The sequence below is a fragment of the Macaca mulatta genome, chromosome 1, assembly GCF_049350105.2.
Source record: "Macaca mulatta isolate MMU2019108-1 chromosome 1, T2T-MMU8v2.0, whole genome shotgun sequence".
Taxonomy (NCBI): domain Eukaryota; kingdom Metazoa; phylum Chordata; class Mammalia; order Primates; family Cercopithecidae; genus Macaca; species Macaca mulatta.
The window spans coordinates 227,521,402-227,540,587 of record NC_133406.1 but is presented as its reverse complement, the minus strand read 5'-3'; the positions used below and the strand labels follow the sequence as shown (position 1 = coordinate 227,540,587).

General features: G+C 43.7%; 1 pseudogene; it reads right to left on the bottom strand.

Moving 5' to 3' along the window:
- The window catches only part of LOC144337598 (histone-lysine N-methyltransferase SETMAR-like), a 29,490-nt pseudogene extending 11,646 nt beyond the window's left edge, over window positions 1-17,844 (bottom strand).
- Window positions 17,845-19,186: the final 1,342 nt, after the last annotated feature.

The following is a 19,186-nucleotide window of genomic DNA, read 5'->3' as shown; positions in this document are numbered from 1 at the left end:
CTCACATGCATCACAAAACATTGCCCATGGGAACACGCTCTGTCTCTGATCGCTACCAAAGCGAACCACTCTAAGTAACTCTTAGAAATGCCATTGCTGACACTTTAGGTGAATTAATTACGCACATTGCAAATAGTGGTATCTCTGACCTATTTTAATAATTTTTAAAGCAGAATGTATAATGACAATAGTATAATAAAACAAAACTCAATTTTTGAAAAATTCTTAAGTATTTTGATGGGTAATAATACATATGAAGCTCAAACAGAAATAGAATTATCAGGATATTTTTACCAACAGATAAACCTTTTCTTCTGTGATTTTTGATTATAAAATCTTCTGTCTTTCACTTGTTGAAGATAACAGAAGTGGCCAAAAGGTAGTAGAATGTAAACTTCTGTATTTTTTTCTCTTCAGTAATGGTGAAATACTTACAATGCTCCAAAGCTATAGCAGTATTTTCTTTGACCTCTGTAAAGTGGCTGACTGTAGCCTTAGGCTCAAAGGAACTGCACCAGACCAAGAAAGAATCAAAATTTTGACTTTAGCCTAATTAGTGGTATACTCTAGTCAACCAAACCAGCTGTATTCTAACTAGAATTACAGTTAAGCAACTATTATCTATTACCAGGAAACTGATCACTATTTAAATGTCAATCAAATCGTAAGTAGGCATTAGTGGTGGGGTAGAAAGATAACCACACAAAAAAATCATGCAGAAGAAAATAATAATAAAGAACAGAAATAAGAGGAAATAACTATACACTAGAGAGAATCAATAAAGCCAAAAAGTTAGGTCTTTGACATTATAACATTGACAAACTGCTGTGATTCAAATCAGAGAGAGAATTCACAAGTCATTAACGCCAGGAATGAAAAAAGGGGTATCATTATAGGTGCCACAGTCATTCAAAAGAAAATAAAATATTATCGACAACTGTATGATAATGAATTTGAAAATTTAAACCAAATGGACAAATTCTCACGAAAAAAATGACTTAGCAAAACTGATTTCAGAAGAAATAAAACATCTAAAAAGTTCTAAGGTTTCATCAGTAGGGTAAGTCTAAGTCTAACCCTATTGAAGAAACTGAATCAGTAATTTCAAAAGATTTCCATTAAAATTCCAGCCAACCTCCACATGGTGGCTCACACCTATGATGCCAGCATTTTAGGAGGCCAAGGCAGGAGGATCACTTGAGCCCAGGAGTTCAAGACCAGCCTGGGCAATATAGTGAGACCTCATCTCTAAAAAAAAATTTTTTTTTTTTGAGACGGAATTTTACTCTTGTTGCCTAGGCTGGAGTGCAATGGTGTGATCTCAGCTCACCGCAACCTCCGCCTCCCAGGTTCAAGTGAGTCTGCTGCATCAGCCTCCCGAGTAGCTGGGATTACAGGCATGCACCATCACGTCTTGCTAATTTTGTATTTTTAGTAGAGACAGGGTTTCTCCATGTTGGTCAGGCTGGTCTCGAACTCCTGACCTCAGGTGATCCACCAGCCTCCGCCTCTCAAAGTGCTGAGATTATAGGCGTGAGCCACCACGCCCACCCAATTTTTTTTTTTTTTTTTTTGAAATGGAGTCTTGCTCTGTAGCCCAGGCTGGAGTGCAGTGGTGTGATCTCAGCTCACTGCAACTTCTGCCTCCTGGGTTCAAGCAATTCTCCTGTCTCAGCCTCCCGAGTAGCTGGGACTATAGGCATCCGCCACCATGCCCGGGTAAATTTTTTTTGTATTTTTAGTAGAGATGGGGTTTCACCGTGTTAGCCAGGACAGTCTTGATCTCCTGACTTTGTGATCTGCCCGCCTCAGCCTCCCAAAGTGCTGGGACTACCGATGTGAACCACCGTGCCCAGCCCAATTTTTTAAAAATGAAGCGGGAGGATCGCTTGAGCGTGGGAAATAGAGGCTGCAATGCGCAGTGATAGTACCACTGCACTCTCACATGGGTAGCCAAGCGAAATCCTGCCTCAAAAGAAAAAAAAAGAGAAAGAAACTAAGAGAGAAAATGAGAGAGAGAAAGAAAGAAATCCAGATCTAGATGACTTTACCGGTGGTTTTCACCAAACATTCGTACGAGACGTTATTCTAGTGTCACACATAGTGTTTCACAGAAAAGAGATTTCTCAACTCTTTTTGTGAAGTTAGCATAACCTCAATTCTACACCAAAACAAGATAGCCAAGAAAGAAAAAATAAGCAGTCAATCCCACTTGTGAACATGGCGTCAAAAGTCCTGATAGAAAAATTAACAAATCAGATCCAGCATTAAATAAAATGGATAAGCTATGTGTTGGGTTTATACCAGGAATGCCAGATTGTTTTATCATTTAAAAATTTCGTTAATGTTATTCACAATATTCAGAAATTAAAGGAAAGATATCATATGCTTGCTTCAATAGAGGCAAAAGAAGTATTTGATGAAATTTCACCCACATTTACGAGAAAGCTTAGCAAAATAAAAACCTACACCAAACACATTAGTGGCAAAAACGCTTCCTTTGCTATCTGGAACAGGACAAAGATCGCTGCTGTCTATCACCATCACATTCATCATTGTAAAGGAGGCCAAGAAAATACAGTAAGATAAGAAAAATAAAACAAAGTTTTTTATTTTGGAAAATATAAATAGGCAACAGAGGAAGAGAAGAACTTGTATCTACCTGAGGGTGTAATAATACATTTATCGGAAAATGTATCATGTAAATATCACAATGCAAAATAATAAATAGTGGTGAATAGTAAGCAGTAAAAGAGAGCTCTGGCTAGCTAGTTCTGTTGTTTTGTTTTTTTTTTTTTTTGACAGAGTCTAGCTCTGTCGCCAGGCTGGAGTTTCTATGGTGCGGTCTTGGCTCACTGCAACCTCCGCCTCCCGGGTTCAAGCGATTCTTCTGCCTCAGCCTCCCGAGTAGCTGGGATTACAGGCATGCCCCGCCACGCTCAGCTAAGTTTTGTATTTTTAGTAGAGACGGGGTTTCACCATGTTGGCCAGGATGGTCTCGATCTCCTGACCTCGTGATCTGCCCGCCTCAGCCTCCCCAACTGCTGGGATTAGAGGTGTGAGCCACCGTGCCCAGCCAGTTCTGTTACTTTTTTTAGGGAGGAATTTAACAGCACAAATTTGGGGATTAGTATTTTTGTTATTTATTTATTTATTTTGTTTTGTGGGGGAGGGTTAGTATTTTTATTCAGATACCTTTGTCTTTAAACTCTCTAGTCAAAAATAGGTACCATTTATATTATAAAATTCAAGACTAATAAAAAAATAAGTTTATGTATTCGAGGTGGAAACGATAGGAAAAACAGAAAATTCGAGTGTCGAAAGAGAGTTTAAAGAGCATCCCATTCAAAACGACCTCTCTTCGGTGTTTGTAAATGAAGCTACAGGCTGCAAACACCTGGGCAGGAATGTGAGAACTGCTGCCTCTCTATTGATAAGCCAGACCGTGGACATGATTTAAGGGCATTATGCCAAACAAAGAGGAACGACCCACGCAGGTTGACGAATCGTGGCCGGTTCAGTGTCACTGCATGCTTACTAAATGGTAGCCTAGCACCAGCTAGTAGCGAGAATTAATGAAGACATTATTTGCCAGGAAAAATAAAGAGAACATTTGTCTTAGGGAAATCTTGTATCTCAATGCCTTAACCTCTTTTTAGGTGCCTTTCACAGTACATAATTTTTACCTTCTTGACTAAATAATACAGACATCATCATTTAAAATGGTGAAGGATGCTGTTCACCTGAAAAACCAATGAGCAACTTGAGTGGCTCGGTTGTCAGAATCCTGGGACGATAGTTGAGGATGGGGTGGGTAACGAAGGAAATAAAAGGTCCTCGTATTTGGAAAGAAAGAAATAAACCAACAAACAAAAAAACTGCCCTTTAATCTGTGTAGCTTTCACAGATCTTGTTAGCACATTGCAGTTTCTCAGTATTTCACCCTAATTCAGCCTGAAGAATACTCTAGCTGTCCTTGATGGCTGCTATTAACCATCGACCTCAGCCCATTTATCACATCTAATACTATGATGGAAAAGCTGGAATTTCAAACAGACTCACCAATCACAGTCTATGAGCCAGCTCTGACAACATCTTGCTGGCTCTATACAGACAGAAAATTAAGGACTTCTATGGTGTACTTGACATTGGTGGCTATGCTGGTAGCTAACCTGCTTTGCCATTATTACTGTTTACACACCCAGGATAGCTAATGAATTGAGACAAGTACACCCAGCATTATTAGTTCATGATGATTATGAGGTAGGATTAAACTGGTTGCAATATCAATAGCTATTTTTTATGGCTATAAAGAAAAGGATTGGAAAATGTACTTATTATCCAAGAAAGGTTTATTTTTATTTTTTTAACAACAACAGGAAGTTTTATTCCATAAAGCTTAATATATTTTAATGAGAAAACAAAAACAAAACCTGTTGGGAGAAAAGCTGAGCGTTGGGAGAGAAGCTGAGGCAGGGCTTGCATGTCTGCTAGACTTGCTGGCTCCTTGCTTCTAGCACTCCCATTATCTCAAGCAGCCATATGTTTCTCATTCACTTGATACACTGTTTCCTTTCAACTCCTGCATCCTCATCACCTGTTTTTGTTTGATCACCAATAAATTGTGTGGGCTCCCAAAGCTCAGGGCCTTCAGGCAGCATCCACACTGGCGATGGCCCCCTGGTCCCACTTTCTCTCTCAAACTGTCTTTTTCTCATTCCTTTGACCCCTTTGGACTTCGTCGCCCCCACGACCTGGTGTTGGGTCTGATCACCCCAACAAAACAAAACCTTAGTCTCATGTTTCTATCTAAAGACACTCAAAACTAGTTTCTTTCCTGCCCATCCCTTTCCTAGCTGCAACTTTGTGACCATGTCATAAAGGCCAGTTTGAAGATTTAAAAAAAAAAGTGTAAACCTTTTTTAAAAAAATTAAACAATCAGGTTAGCAAAAAGGTACTCAATACATACTTTCCTTATATCAAACAAGCTAATATTTCAGTACCATAAAACTATACAGAATTTATACAATACACTTACATTCAGAGACACTATAAGCTCAGAACAGATTTGAAAAAACATGATATTCATATTGATTACAATAACTCTAAAAATAATTGCAACATTGAAATGGCACTTAGTTTACAGAAAAAAATATATATAATATATATTCACCAAGAACTATGGTTCCTATAAAATACTAATAGCCAGATACTAGTCTATAAAATGTGAAGTTCTGACATTGTATCCATTTTTTTGAAATAAAACAAAATCCAAAACCATTTTTGTTATTGTCAAAAGTCAAACATGCCAAGTAACTTGGCTATGGCCAGTGTCACTAAGTAAAGCCATACTTGAATGAGATGACGACTGGATACAAAGCTGGTAAACTGGGGCCTGGCACAGTTAAGAGTTGTACTAGTTCTAGGAAAGGGGTAGAATACATAAAAACACTCATCTATGTAATTAATTCATATTTTCTCCCCTGCATCACCTTCCCTTGAGAGTTTCACAAAATGCCAGTGCCCAGAAAGAATCATAATGCTATAACTGGCAGGGTAAAAAAAGTACTCCCCACCCCGACTGCCTTGCTGCCGGGCTATAGGCAAATATTAAAGCATGCACCAGCTACACAAAGTCATCAGTCACCCATCTGGAAGACCATGGTGTACAGTTTCCTCCTAGGCTGGTTGCACTTTTATTTATTTACTTTTTGAGACGGAGTCTCTCTCTGTTGCCCAGGCTGGAGTGCAGTGACGTGATCTCAGTTCACTGCAAGCTCCGCCTCCTGGGTTCACACCATTCTTCTGCCTCAGCCTCCCAAGTAGCTGGGACTACAGGCGCCCGCCACCACGCCCGGCTAATTTTTTATATTATTAGTAGCGATGCGGTTTCACCATGTTAGCCAGGATGGTCTCGATCTCCTGACCTTGTGATCCTCCCGCCTCAGCCTCCCAAAGTGCTGGGATTACAGGTGTGAGCCACTGTGCCCAGCCGGCTGGTTGTACTTTTAAAACGAAAATCCCAGGAAACAGAATTATCTTGTTAAAGTTAAAATCTGCATTTTAAAAGGTCATTATCAAAATATTAAAACTTTACTGGTAGAACATTTTGTTCTATAGCATTTCTAAGATCAGACATATATTTTAAAAAGAGACATACAAACCCACAGAGTAATGTGTTTGTATTAAGAAATTATATATGTGTGTCTATCTGAATATATTTATAAAATCCCAAGACACAACGAAGTTCCTACTGATGTGCTCTGGCCTCTGAAAAGTAATTGACTCAATGGTAATTGGCCTTTAGTGACAATATACTTTAATGATAGTGGCTTATGTGACCTGCAAGTGTTAAAGTCCCATGTCTTGCTGTGTTCCTTTGTGATAGCGAGTGATACAGTTTGGTTGTATCCCCACCCAAAATATCATCTTGAGTTGTAATCCACATGATACCCATAATCACTAGGTGTCAAGGGGACCAGGTGGAGGTAATTGGATCATGGGAGTGCTTTCCCCCATGCTATTCTCGTGATAATGGTTTTTCATGAGATCTGATGGTTACATAATCATCTGGCACTCACTCCATCCGGTCACCCTGTGAAGAAGGTACCTGCTTCTCCTTTGCCTTCCGCCATGATTATAAGTTTCCTGAGGCCTCCCCAGAAATGTGGAACTGTGAGTCAATTAAACCTCTTTCCTTTGTAAATTACCAGTCTTGGGTATTTCTTCATAGCAGTGTGAGAACGGACTAATACAGGTTAGTTCTTCTGCAGCTCACCTGCTACTCACAAGTGGAAAGAAGCAGCTCACGGACTCTGCGTCTCCAAGAGTCAGACTGTCAGGGCCTCCCTCAGCAAACCTGCATGGCTTCCTCCAAGGCAGAAGTCCAGGGAATTACTTATGACTAATGTGATCAGACCCAAAGCAGTCACTCCACCCAATCAGAGGGAGGCCTATGCTGGCTGCTGCCTCCCCACCTTCCTCACCCTGATGCTCAAAACCATGATACCCAGGTCATTGACACCTGTGTCTGCAGCTGGCAGGGCCACAGTTCTGATCACATTCACCCAATTCCTTCATTCATCATTTCATTCATTCATATACCCTTATTTGAAAACTGACATATGGTGGATACTGATGTTTCTGAGATAAAGTACCCAGTTTGCTGTTAATGCAAACTAAATACAGCCTGAGAAGGACTCCATACTTCTATATTTGAGTCCCTGTGGACCAACTGTAACCTAGCTTAACAGGCAGACAAGGTTGAAAACCTAATTTAGGAGCATGCACCTGTAACAATTACCATAGTTGAGTCTTGGCCAATCCCAGCGGCCATACTTCAACCACTCAGAGACTGCTAAGTGTTCAAACTGTGTTCAAATAAGGCAAACACCAGCCTGTAACCAATCCAGCTGTTTCTGTACCTCACTGCCGATTTCTGTACGGCACTTCCCTTTCTTTGTCTATACATTTGTTCTGACCAGGGGGCATCCCCAGAGTCCCTCTAAATCTGCTGTGATTCTGGGGGCTGCCTGAGTGGCGAATCATGCATTGTTCAATTAAACTCATTTTAAATTAATTCGGCTTAAGTTTTTCTTTTTTCTTTTTTTTTCTTTAATTATTATTATACTTTAAGTTCTAGGGTACCTGTGCATAACGTGCAGGTTTGTTACATATGTATACTTGTGCCATGTTGGCATGCTGCACCCATCAACTCGTCATTTACATCAGGTATAACTCCCAATGCAATCCCTCCCCCGTCCCAAGTTTTTCTTTTAGCACTGCCGTTACTGACTTTGCAGCCCTAGTGGGGAGAAGTCACGTGACAAATACAGAGTGAGGAAAAAAACTCCTTAAATTCCTAAACTGCGCTACCAATGTGCCAATAACAGATTTATAGGGATTATCTCATTTAATCCTCACAACAACATGAGGAGGTGGATACCATTATTATCTTCATTTCACATAGGCACCCCACCCCCGCAAAGAAAAGAGGATTCAGCAACAGACATAGCAATTTGCCCAAGATGACAAAGCTAGAAATGGTGAAAATTACCAGGAAGTCATGCTCACTCCAGACTCTGTGTAACTTACATGTCTCAGGCATCTTTAAAAGAAAAAAAAAAACAAAAAAAAAACGCCAGGCGCCAGTGTCTCATGTCTGTAATCCCAGCATTTTGAGAGGTCTCAGTGGGAGGATTGCTTGAGCCCAGGAGTTTGAGACCAGCCTAGGCAATCCTGTCTCGAAAATAAATAAATAAATAAATAAAAAGCTTTTTAATCCTCTAACCTAGCAATTCTGCTTCTAGAGGAATTGTTTATAATTGTTTATAATGGCAAATAAATTGTCCTACATGTCCATCAAGGAGAGAGTGTTCACAGGATTGTAGTATACTCACCCCGTGAAGTATTTTACACACAGTGATGAAAATGAAGCACGATGGCCACATTCATAAATGTTAGAAACATAAGACTGATTTTTTTTTTTTTTTTGAGATGGAGTTTCGGTTTTTTTGCTCAGTCTGGAGTGCAGTGGTGCGATCTTGGCTCACTGCAACCTCTGCCTCATGGGTTCAAGCGATTCTCCTTCCTCAGCCTCCCAAGTAGCTGGGATTACAGGCGCCTGCCACCACGCCCAGCTAATTTTTTGTATTTTTAGTAGAGACGGAGTTTCACCATGTTGGCAAGGATGGTCTTGATCTCTTGACCTCATGATCCACTCGCCTTGGCCTCCCAAAGTGCTGGGATTACAGGCATGAGCCACCGTGCCCAGCCAAGACTGGATTTTTAAAAGCCCAAGACCACACACCGTATGATGATATTTTGAAAGCTCAAACCCAGTAAAAGAAGATTACACATTGTTTTGACAACACACAGCTTAGGTAAGTAAAAAAAATTTTTTTAAGTCAGAGAGCAATAAAGACAAACTTCAGGGTAATGACCATCTCCGGGGATGGATCTAGGGAAGCAGAAGAAGGAATTAGGGGTGGGGGTTGTCCAGGTAAATGTGAGACTTTCGGTAATGGTTTAATTCCAGGATTGACAAGCTAGAGCCTGCAGGCCAAATCCGGCCCTTCAACTGTTTTTGTAAATAAAGTGGGTTTTTGTTTGTTTGTTTGTTTTGTTTGACCTGGATTCTCGCTCTGTTGCCCAGGCTGGAGTGCAATGGTGCGATCTCACCTCACTGCAACCTCCACCTCCCAGGTTCAAGCAATTCTTCTGCCTCAGCCTCCCAAGTGGCTGGGGTTATAGACACCTGCCACCATGCCCGGCTAATTTTTGTATTTATAGTAGGGACAGGGTTTCACCATGTTGGCCAGGCTGGTCTCTTTGGTGAGGCTGGTCTTGAACTCCTGACCTCGTGATCCACCCAACTCGGCCTCCCAAAGTGCTGGGATTACAGGCGATAAACAAAGTTTTATTTGAACACAGACACATCAATTTGTTTACGTACTGTCTATGCCGACACTCTCTCTACAACAGCAGAAATGAGTAGTTGCAATGGAGACTATATGGTCCATAAAGCTTAAAATATTTGCTATCTGACCCTTGACAGAAAAAGTTTGTTGTCACCTCTGTTCTTGCCTTAGACGGAGTAATAGAGTCCACTTTTTAATAGCAGTAAGACATTCACCTCTCTGGGTCTCAGTTGCCCTATCTGTAAATAGGGGTGATACTACTCTATGAAGTAAGAACCTGTACCATTCTTTAAGGTATGGAAATTTTAATGTATGGAAAGTGGATTAGTGGTTTTTTAGGGCCAAGGGATGGTGCTGGGGGGGAGATGAGAATATGGAAATAAGGACTGACTACTAACGAGTAAAAAGTTTCTCTTAGGGGGATAAAAATGTTCTAAATTAGACTGTAGTGATGATTGTACAACCCTACTAAAAGATCCACGGCTTCCTGCGGGATTTGTCAACCTCAGCACGACTGACGTTTGGGGCTGGACACTTCCTTGTGGGGCTATCCTGTCAATGCAGGATGGTGAGCAGTCTCCCTGGCTTCTACCCATTACGGGCAGTGATGCCAGTAGCACTCACCAAGTTGTGAAAACCAAAATGTCTCCAGACATTGTCGCATATCCCTGGAAGCAGCAAGGGGGAGTAAAATCACCCCTAGTTGAAAACCACTGTTCTCTAACAATAACCTGAGAAATTTCCTCTGCACAGCATTACCACAGAAAGGAGAGTCAAAAGTCTTGGAGTAAATAGTAGGACCTTTTTACCATGGAATATGATCAGCTTTGAATCACTGGGCAGGGACTGAACTGGGCAAGTCTTTGCAAAGGCAACTTCCAAGGAGCAATAACGGTGGCGTTTGAGTTATTTGGAAAGCGATATTAAGCAGTTTGGAAGGTTGCTGTGCTCTGCTCATGAAAACATCTGCGCCTAAGTGGTAACAGTTAGCTGTGTGGTCCTGGCCAATTTCCAGCCCAGGTGATTGCAGTCTTCTGTTCTTAGTCTTCCCTCCAATTTCTGTAGGGCATGGTGCTTTTCTTTACTTCCTGTTCCATACCTGATGACTAAGCCATCGTTAGTCTCTTCTAGTGATTAGTTAGGAAATATTAATTTTAAATCAGCAAAGCACTAGGGGAAGCAAAGGACAACTTGGGTTTCCCTTTTCTTCCCCAAGGGATGTAACAGTGCACCAATCAAATCCTTGGTGGAGAGAGAAACCTCCTTGAAATTATCTTGCCAAAAGAGAAAAACGCATTTGCCCACAGTTCATAAATTTGAAAGTATAGGGCTTTCTTTTGATGAAGACCAATTCCTAGAGGAATGGAGAGGAAGCTTGATCACAGAATTTAGACACAGTTGAAGAACGCAGTGTTCCCCGTTTCCCCTCCCACCCATGTCTCTAATCTGATGGGCACCGTACACGCCATCCTTGCAGGAAATTGATTCGCGTTCCAGCCTTTGCTCAATCCTTGCTACCATTTATTTTGTTTGTTTATTTTGAGATGGAGTCTCATTGTGTCACCCAGGCTGAAGTGCAGTGGTATGATCTCTGCTCACTGCAACCTCCACCTCCCGGGTTCAAGTGAGTCTCCTGCCTCAGCCTCCTGAGTAGCTGGGATTACAGGTGCCTGCCACCACACCCCGATAATTTCTGTTTTTTTAGTAGTGACGGGGTTACGCCATGTTGCCCAGGCTGGTCTTGAACTCCTGATCTCAGGTGATCCACCCGCCTCGGCCTCCCAAAGTGCTGGGATTACAGGCATGAGCCACCGAACCCAGCCCCTTGCTCCCATTTAAACCGTCAGCCCCGAGCTTCAACCCTTAGAGGCCTGGTTTCTGCCCAGCATCACAGTGAATGGGATAGCCCTAAACCAACTTGTCTAGATTGGTCCAAGACTTGGATTTTAGCACTGAAGGAGGTCCCAGGCAATCTTTTGGTCCTCAGCAAAACGAAGGAGTGGGATACCTTAACTCCCTGAAAGCCACCTCCATATCTCATCTCTTGTAGCCTCAACGCTCTCTGAACACACCTCCCAGCATCCAGGTCAACAAGTGATTGTGCGTCTTAAAACCAAAAAAACAGCAAACCACTTGAATGAGACAAGCAAATTGCAAATTAACTGCAACGCTTCCTGATGACCAGCAGAGGGCTCCTTCTTCCACATAAACAGCCCTGCTGTGCCCAAAGGAACAGAACATTCCGGATTAGGAGCAATCAAGTGAAGACGGCTCTGATGGTCACTGCCTCACAGCAGAAGTAAAAGAAGATGGCTACATCAATGTCACTTCTGCCTCTGTTAACAAACAGAAAACATTGCTCATGAAATGGGCTCTCCATTCATGTTCCAGGAATAGCCTTTATACCAGATCCTCACCAGAACCTTGCAAAGTGGGAACCGCTGGTGAGTGGCCTAAGGTCACAAAACCATCAAACTTCAAAGACCGCAGTCTTTCCACTGTACCACATCACCTTGTTATTTCAAAGAACAGTGAAATGAGAGCGTTACAAGTTGTTCCCCGGGCTTAGGGCTGTAGGTGTGGGCACGGGAGGGTGGATGTGGACCCAATGCCTGAAGGGGAATTTGGTCAACAGCCACGATAAAGAGCAGGAATAGGGGTGGGCGTGCAAGGGCATATCTTCACAGTGTGGACATCAACAGGAGCAAGAGAGTAATGGGGAGGCAGGGACGACCAGCCCTTGTAAATTCCCAACTCTAAGACAGCTGACAGCAGCGGCCACCATGGCTGCCCCATCTCAGGGAGCTCAGAGCACGCAGCAGATGGGATGCAGGCAGAGAGTTCAAGGCTATTAGGCCTCAGCACTAACCAGGGAGTCCTTAAGGGAAACAGGTGGGACTGTGTGTGCCCCAGGCTCCAGGCCACCTGTGACTGCCACCTGCCAAAAGAAACGGACAGAATCAGCCAAACTAAATTAAGAACCAAAGTGCCAAGAGTACCCATAAAAAGAAAGGGTACTGCCAGTTGTTGTTAAAGCAAAGAAAAAGGAGGAACGTGGCAATTCTATGAATGAGCCATGATATGTGTTCACCCTGGGGTCAGTGCAGAGAACACACAACATTCTAGAAAGGATTGGGATAGTTGAGTGGGGAACTTCTCTTAGAACCGAAATCTTGAAATTCAGTTTGATTTAGACTCCTCTGCTGCTTTCACACCTTACAGGTGGGCCCAGCAGCCCTGGGGTTTGCTTGTTCTCACTTTCTTCTTTTTTGGAGAAAAGTTCAGCATTGGGTTTCACTTTATGACATAGAATAGTTTTGTTTTTTTTTTTCTTTTTGTTTGTTTGTTCGGTTGGTTGGTTTTTTAGTCAGTCCCTACCATTTTGACAATCACACTTGGAAGCCCTGCTGAACTGTCAGGAAAAGGACTCCTTTCTGTATTACTTTAACCAAAACAACTATGGTTTTTAAACCATAGTTAGGCCGGCCGGGTCTGGTGGCTCATGCCTGTAATCCCAGGACTTTGGGAGGCCAAGGTGGGGGGGGTGGATCGCTTGAGGTCGGGAGTTCAAGACCAGCCTGGCCAACATGGTGAAACCCCGCCTCTACTAAAATTACAAAAATTAGCTGAACGTGGTGGTGGGCGCCTGTAGTCCCACCTACTTGGGAGCCTGAGGCAGGAGAATCGCTTGAACCCAGGAGGCAGAGGTTGCAGTGAGCCGAGATCGTGCCACTGCACTCCAGTCTAAGCGACAGAGTGAGACTCTGTCTCAAAAAAACAAAACAAAACAAAACAACCTATATGTTGGATCACTGTATCAGCCCTCGCTTGCTGGGCCGCCACCAAATGAACGAGGTTATCATTTCTGAGTTGCAAACAATCCTTTCCCCATGGGCGTATTTTTATCCAGATAACATCTCTCTAATTCAAGACTTGAAAAATAGGCCGGGCGCGGTGGCTCACGCCTGTAATCCCAGCACTTTGGGAGGCTGAGGCAGGCGGATCACGAGGTCAGGAGATCGAGACCATCCTGGCTAACACGGTGAAACCCCGTCTCCACTAAAAATACAAAAAATTAGCCGGGCGTGGTGGCGGGCACCTGTAGTCCCAGCTACTGGGGAGGCTGAGGCAGGAGAATGGCGTGAACCCTGGAGGCGGAGCTTGCAGTGAGCCGAGATCGTGCCACTGCACTCCAGCCTGGGTGACAGAGCGAGACTCCATCTTAAAAAGAAAAAGAAAAAGAAAGCCCACGTGATTTCAAGAAGATGAGCACTTCTAAGTCATGAAGCATGTTGTAGCCTAAAAAAGAAAAACATAGTCTTCCAAGAGAACCATCTCTCCAGTAAGAAAAAAAAAAGTTATTTGACTGACAGTTCTTTTCAAGTGCAAATGAGAGTGACGGCAAGAAGAGGTTTAAAATTCTCATTGGGTTGGAGGGCACTTTTGCTCTTTTAATGTAAATATTGATATGTAATCTGGGTTTGCCCTGTCAAAAAGCATTGATTCATACAAACATGCTCAGGTTTTTTTGTTTTGTTTTGTTTTTGTTTTTGTTTTTTTGAGACGGAGTCTCCCTCTGTCGACCAGGCTGGAGTGCAGTGGCCGGATCTCGGCTCACTGCAAGCTCCGCCTCCCGGGTTTAGGCCATTCTCCTGCCTCAGCCTCCCGAGTAGCTGGGACTACAGGTGCCCACCACCTCGCCCGGCTAGTTTTTTGTATTTTTTAGTAGAGATGGGGTTTCACCGGGTTAGCCAGGATGGTCTCGATCTCCTGACCTCGAGATCCACCCGTCTCGGCCTCCCAGAGTGCTGGGATTACAGGCTCGAGCCACCGCGCCTGGCCTGTTTTGTTTTTTTGAGACAGAGTCTCGCTCTGTTACCCAGGCTGGAGTGCAGTGGCATGATCTCAGCTCACTGCAACCTCTACCTCCCGGGTTCAAGTGATTCTCCTGCCTCAGCCTCCCGAGTAGCTGGGACTACAGGTGTGCACCACCACGCCTGGCTAATTTTTGTATTTTTAGTAGAGACGGTGTTTCACCATATTGGTCAGGCTGGTCTCTAACTCCTGACCTGGTGATCAACCCGCCTCGGCCTCCCAAAGTGCTGGGATTACAGGAGTGAGCCACTGCACTTGACTCATGCTTAGGTTTTTTTTGTTTGTTTGTTTGTTTTTGAGATGGAGTCTCACTCTGTCACCCAGGCTGGCATGCAGTGGCACGATCTTGGCTCACTGCAAGCTCCGCCTCCGGGGTTCACACCATTCTCCTGCCTCAGCCTCCCGAGTAGCTGGGACTACAGGCACCCGCCACCACACCTGGCTAATTTTTTGTATTTTTAGTAGAGACGGGGTTTCACCATGTTGGTCAGGCGGTCTCTAACTCCTGACCTCGTGATCCACCCACCTCGGCCTCCCAAAGTGCTGGGATTACAGGAGTGAGCCACTGCACCCGACCCATGGTCAGGTTTTTATACATATGCTCTTGGTTCCTTTCCTAGGTAGACCCTGTATTCTTTTCTTTCTGTTTTGAGATGGGGTCTCACTTTGTGGCCCAGGCTGGTCTCAAACTTCCAAGTTCAAGTCATCTTCCTGCCTCAACCTCCCACATAGCTGGGATTACAGGCACGTGCCACTGTTCCTGGCCTCTTTTCTTTATAATGCCCTCCTGGGAAGGCAGAGGGTGTGCATTGTGGCTAATTTCAAGAAGGCAACTCTAAAGAGCACCCCAAAAACTTGCCCATAAATCAATGAAGGAGCCAATATGTTTACATCAGTGAAGATCTCGTTGTTTTTCTGTCTGGTTAAAGTTTTTTTCACCAGGATTGTGAAAAAACAGAGTTGAACATACCGATGTCTGACACACACACTTCCATATAGAAACGGAGGGAATGTTGTGAAGCCACCACGGACAGAAGGGTGGCAACACGAAAACCTCGATCAGTGTTTCTCAAATTAGTTGCATCTGTAGAGTACTCAATGGAGCTTTGCTGTACAGCCCGCTGTCTGCATTTTGGTCAACATATTTTAAACTTCATTATAGTTCTTTGATATTCAAGCACTATAACAAAGGTGCATTTTAGAATTAAGAATAATACTTGTTTATATTAGTGACCAGGATAATATTGTCTCTTCTCTTTTAAGAAGGCATCCATCTTTTTGTTTGTTTGTTTTTTGCTTCCTAGTTAAAACATAAAGTTTATTTTATTTATTTATTGTTAAGTTTTACTTTAAGTTCTAGAATACACGTGTAGAACGTGCAGGTTTGTTACGTAGGTATACACGTGTCGTGGTGGTTTGCTGCACCTATCGACCCGTCATCTAGGTTTTAAGTCCCACATGCATTAGGTATTTGTCCTAATGCTTTTCTTCCCTTTGCCCCCCACCCCCTGACAGGCCCTGGTGGATGATGTTCCCCTCCCTGTGTCCATGTGTTCTCATTGTTCAACTCCCACTTATGAGTGAGAACATGCGGTGTTGGGTTTTCTGTTCCTGTGTTAGTTTGCTGAGAATGATGGTTTCTAGCTTCATCCTGTCCCTGCAAAGGACATGAACTCATTCTTTTTTATGGCTGTGTAGTATTCCATGGTGTATATGTGCCACATTTTCTTTATCCTGTCTCTCATTGATGGGCATTTGGGCTGGTTCCAAGTCTTTGCTATTGTGAATAGTGCTGCAATAAACATATGTGTGCATGTGTCTTTATAGTAGAATGATTTATAATCCTTTGGGTATATACCTAGGAATGGGATTGTTAGGTCAAATGGTATTTCTGGTTCTGATTCTCGAGGAATCCCCACACTGTCTGTCTTCCACAATGGTTGAACTAATTTACACTCCCACCAACAGTGTAAAAGCATTCCTATTTCTCCACAGCCTCGCCAGCATCTGTTGTTTCCTGATTTTTAATAATCAAGAAGGCCTACATCTTTCATTGATGATGGATAGGTTGAACCAAAATCTGGTTCCAAATCCAATTGGTTTTGTCTAGTATTTCTTACTAGTTGCTATATTGGTCAGTCTGCTTTCTGTTGCAAGTGATAAACCTCAAATTAGCTTAATTTTTTAAAAAGGAATTCATTGACTCGTGTAATCAGAAAGTTAAGGCAAACATCTAACTTCAGGCACCATGTTATCAAGAAAGGCTCCCTCTTCATCTCTTGACTTCCTGTTTTTGTTTTTGTTTCCTGTGTTGCCTTTATTGTAGGCCTCTGTTCACGTGATGGCAAAGATGACCCCAAACTGCTCCAGACTTACTTGCCCTACTGCCTATGCTCTGAAAACAACACAGAGTGTTCCTTTCACAAAAAATCCTGCGGCCGGGCGTGGTCGCTCACGCCTGTAATCCCAGCACTTTGGGAGGCCAAGGTGGGCAGATCATCTGAGATGGGGAGTTCGAGACCAGCCCGACCAATATGGAGAAACCCCATCTCTACTAAAAATACAAAATTAGCCGGGCGTGGTGGTGCATGCCTGTAATCCCAGCTACTTGAGAGGCTGAGGCAAGAGAATCGCTTGAACCCAGCAGGCGGAATTTGCAGTGAGCCGAGGTCGCACTATTGCCCTCCAGCCTGCGCAACAAGAGCGAAACTCCTTCTCAAAACAACGACAACAACAAAAAACAACCCTGCAAAAATCTCCCACGGGGCAGATGAATCACTGATCCATCTTCCCAGATGTAAAGCCATCGCCGTGTCCTAGAAATGCTGGTCTCATCTGACAGGTAGCCATCCCTCAAGCACGGGAAGGTGTCTACATGGACCACACAGTCTGGAAGCAGGGAGGGGTGATTTCCCAAGAAAAATGTAGGATGCTGCTATCAAAAAAGTGGAGCATGTCTGGGCGCGGTGAGTCATGCCTGCAATCCCCACACTTTGGGAGGCCAAGGTGGGCGGATCTCCTGAGGTCAGGAGTTTGAGACCAGCCTGGCCAACATGGTGAAACTCTGTCTCTACTGAAAATACAAAAATTAGCCAGGTGTGGTGATGGGCGCCTGTAATCCCAGCTACTTGGGAGGATGAAGCAGGAGAATGGCTTGAACTCGGGAGGCAGAGGTTGTAGTGAGCAGAGATCGTGCCATTGCACTCCAGCCTGGGCAACAGAGCAAGACTCCATCTCAAAAAAAAAAAAAAAAAAGTGGGACATAATGCCTGGTAAGTAAAAAACAACACTTGTCCACTTCATATACTAACTTAAAAGTTCCTAATTCATAATTTGTGACATTGAGAATGGCAGCAAGCATTTGGTGGCTCTCCCAGGCAGTTCTGAAGATGCAGCTAGAACAAGGACTAGAAATCACAGACAGATCTTTCAGGAAAGTCAGCTCCTTCCCAGGCTTACCCAATCAGCAAGTCCATTTGAAGCTGGAAGATTCTGTGTCCATTTGGGAGGTAGTCGACTGTGAATTCCTCTCTCCTCTTTGGCTGCCATTGTCAGGTAAGCATTCCTTTTTGGTGTGTTGCATTTGAATGTGTTACTAAGATTATTTCCAACAATACTTCATTGAGTTATTTCTTCATGGAGTATAGAACATTGCTGTGTTTTTTTTGTTGTTGTTTTTGTTTGTTTGTTTGTTTTTTGTGAGACAGTGTCTCGTTTTGTCGCCCAGGGTGGAGTGCAGTGGTGCGACCTCAGCTCACTGCAACCTCCGCCTCCCAGGTTCAAGCAATTCTTCTACCTCAGCCTCCCAGGTAGCTGGGACTACAGATGCATGCCACTGCACCCAGCTAATTTTTGTATTTTTGGGAGAGACAGGGTTTCATCATGTTTACCAGGCTGGTCTCGAACTCCTGAGCTCAGGTGATCCGCCTGCCTTAGTCTTCCAAAGTGCTGGGATTACAGGTGTGAGCCACTGCACCCAGCCCGAACATTACTGATTTTTAAGGAAGAAGAAATCAGACTCTTCATGACCGGGTGCATCACAGTTTGATCTTAAAAATCTGAACCTCTTGGCAGGGCGCAGTGGCTCACGCCTGTAATCCCAGCACTTTGGGAGGCCGAGGCAGGCGGATCACAAGATCAGGAAATCGAGACCATCCTGGTTAACACGGTGAAACCCCATCTCCACTAAAAATACAAAAAATTAGCCAGGCATGGTGGCGGGCGCCTCTAGTCCCAGTTACTTGGGAGGCTTAGGCAGGAAAATGGCGTGAACCTGAGAGGCGGAGCTTGCAGTGAATAAGTGGTGTGAACCCGGGAGGCCGAGATCGCACCACTGCACTCCAGCCTGGGCGACAGAGCGAGACTCCATCTCGAAAAAAAAAGAAAAAAAGAAATCTGAACTTCTTATAGCTTCAGTGCTAAAATCATGCAGTGTGATCCCTTGAGTAGGAGGCTCAGGTTGGCTGTGAAACTTAACACACACAGCACCAGTCTTGATAAAAGTTGTTTTGATTGCATTATCAGAGCAAGAAAGAAATACTTTTATTATCATTCAGTGTTGAGAATTTTTTAGTTTCCCTTTTGTTTCCTCTACAATCTATGAGTTGTTTCTTTCTTCTTTTCTTTTTTTTTTTTTTTGAGATGGAGTTTTGCTCTTGCTGCCCAGGCTGGAGCACAACGGCACGATCTCGGCTCACTGCAACCTCCACCACCTCCTGGGTTCAAGCGATTCTCCTGCCTCAGCCTCCCGAGTAGCTGGGATTACAGGCATGTGCCACCATGCCCGGTTAATTTTGTATTTTTAGTAGAGACGGGGTTTCTCCATATTGGTCTGGCTGGTCGAACTCCCGACCTCAGGTGATCTGCCTGCCTCGGCCTCCCAAAGTGCTGG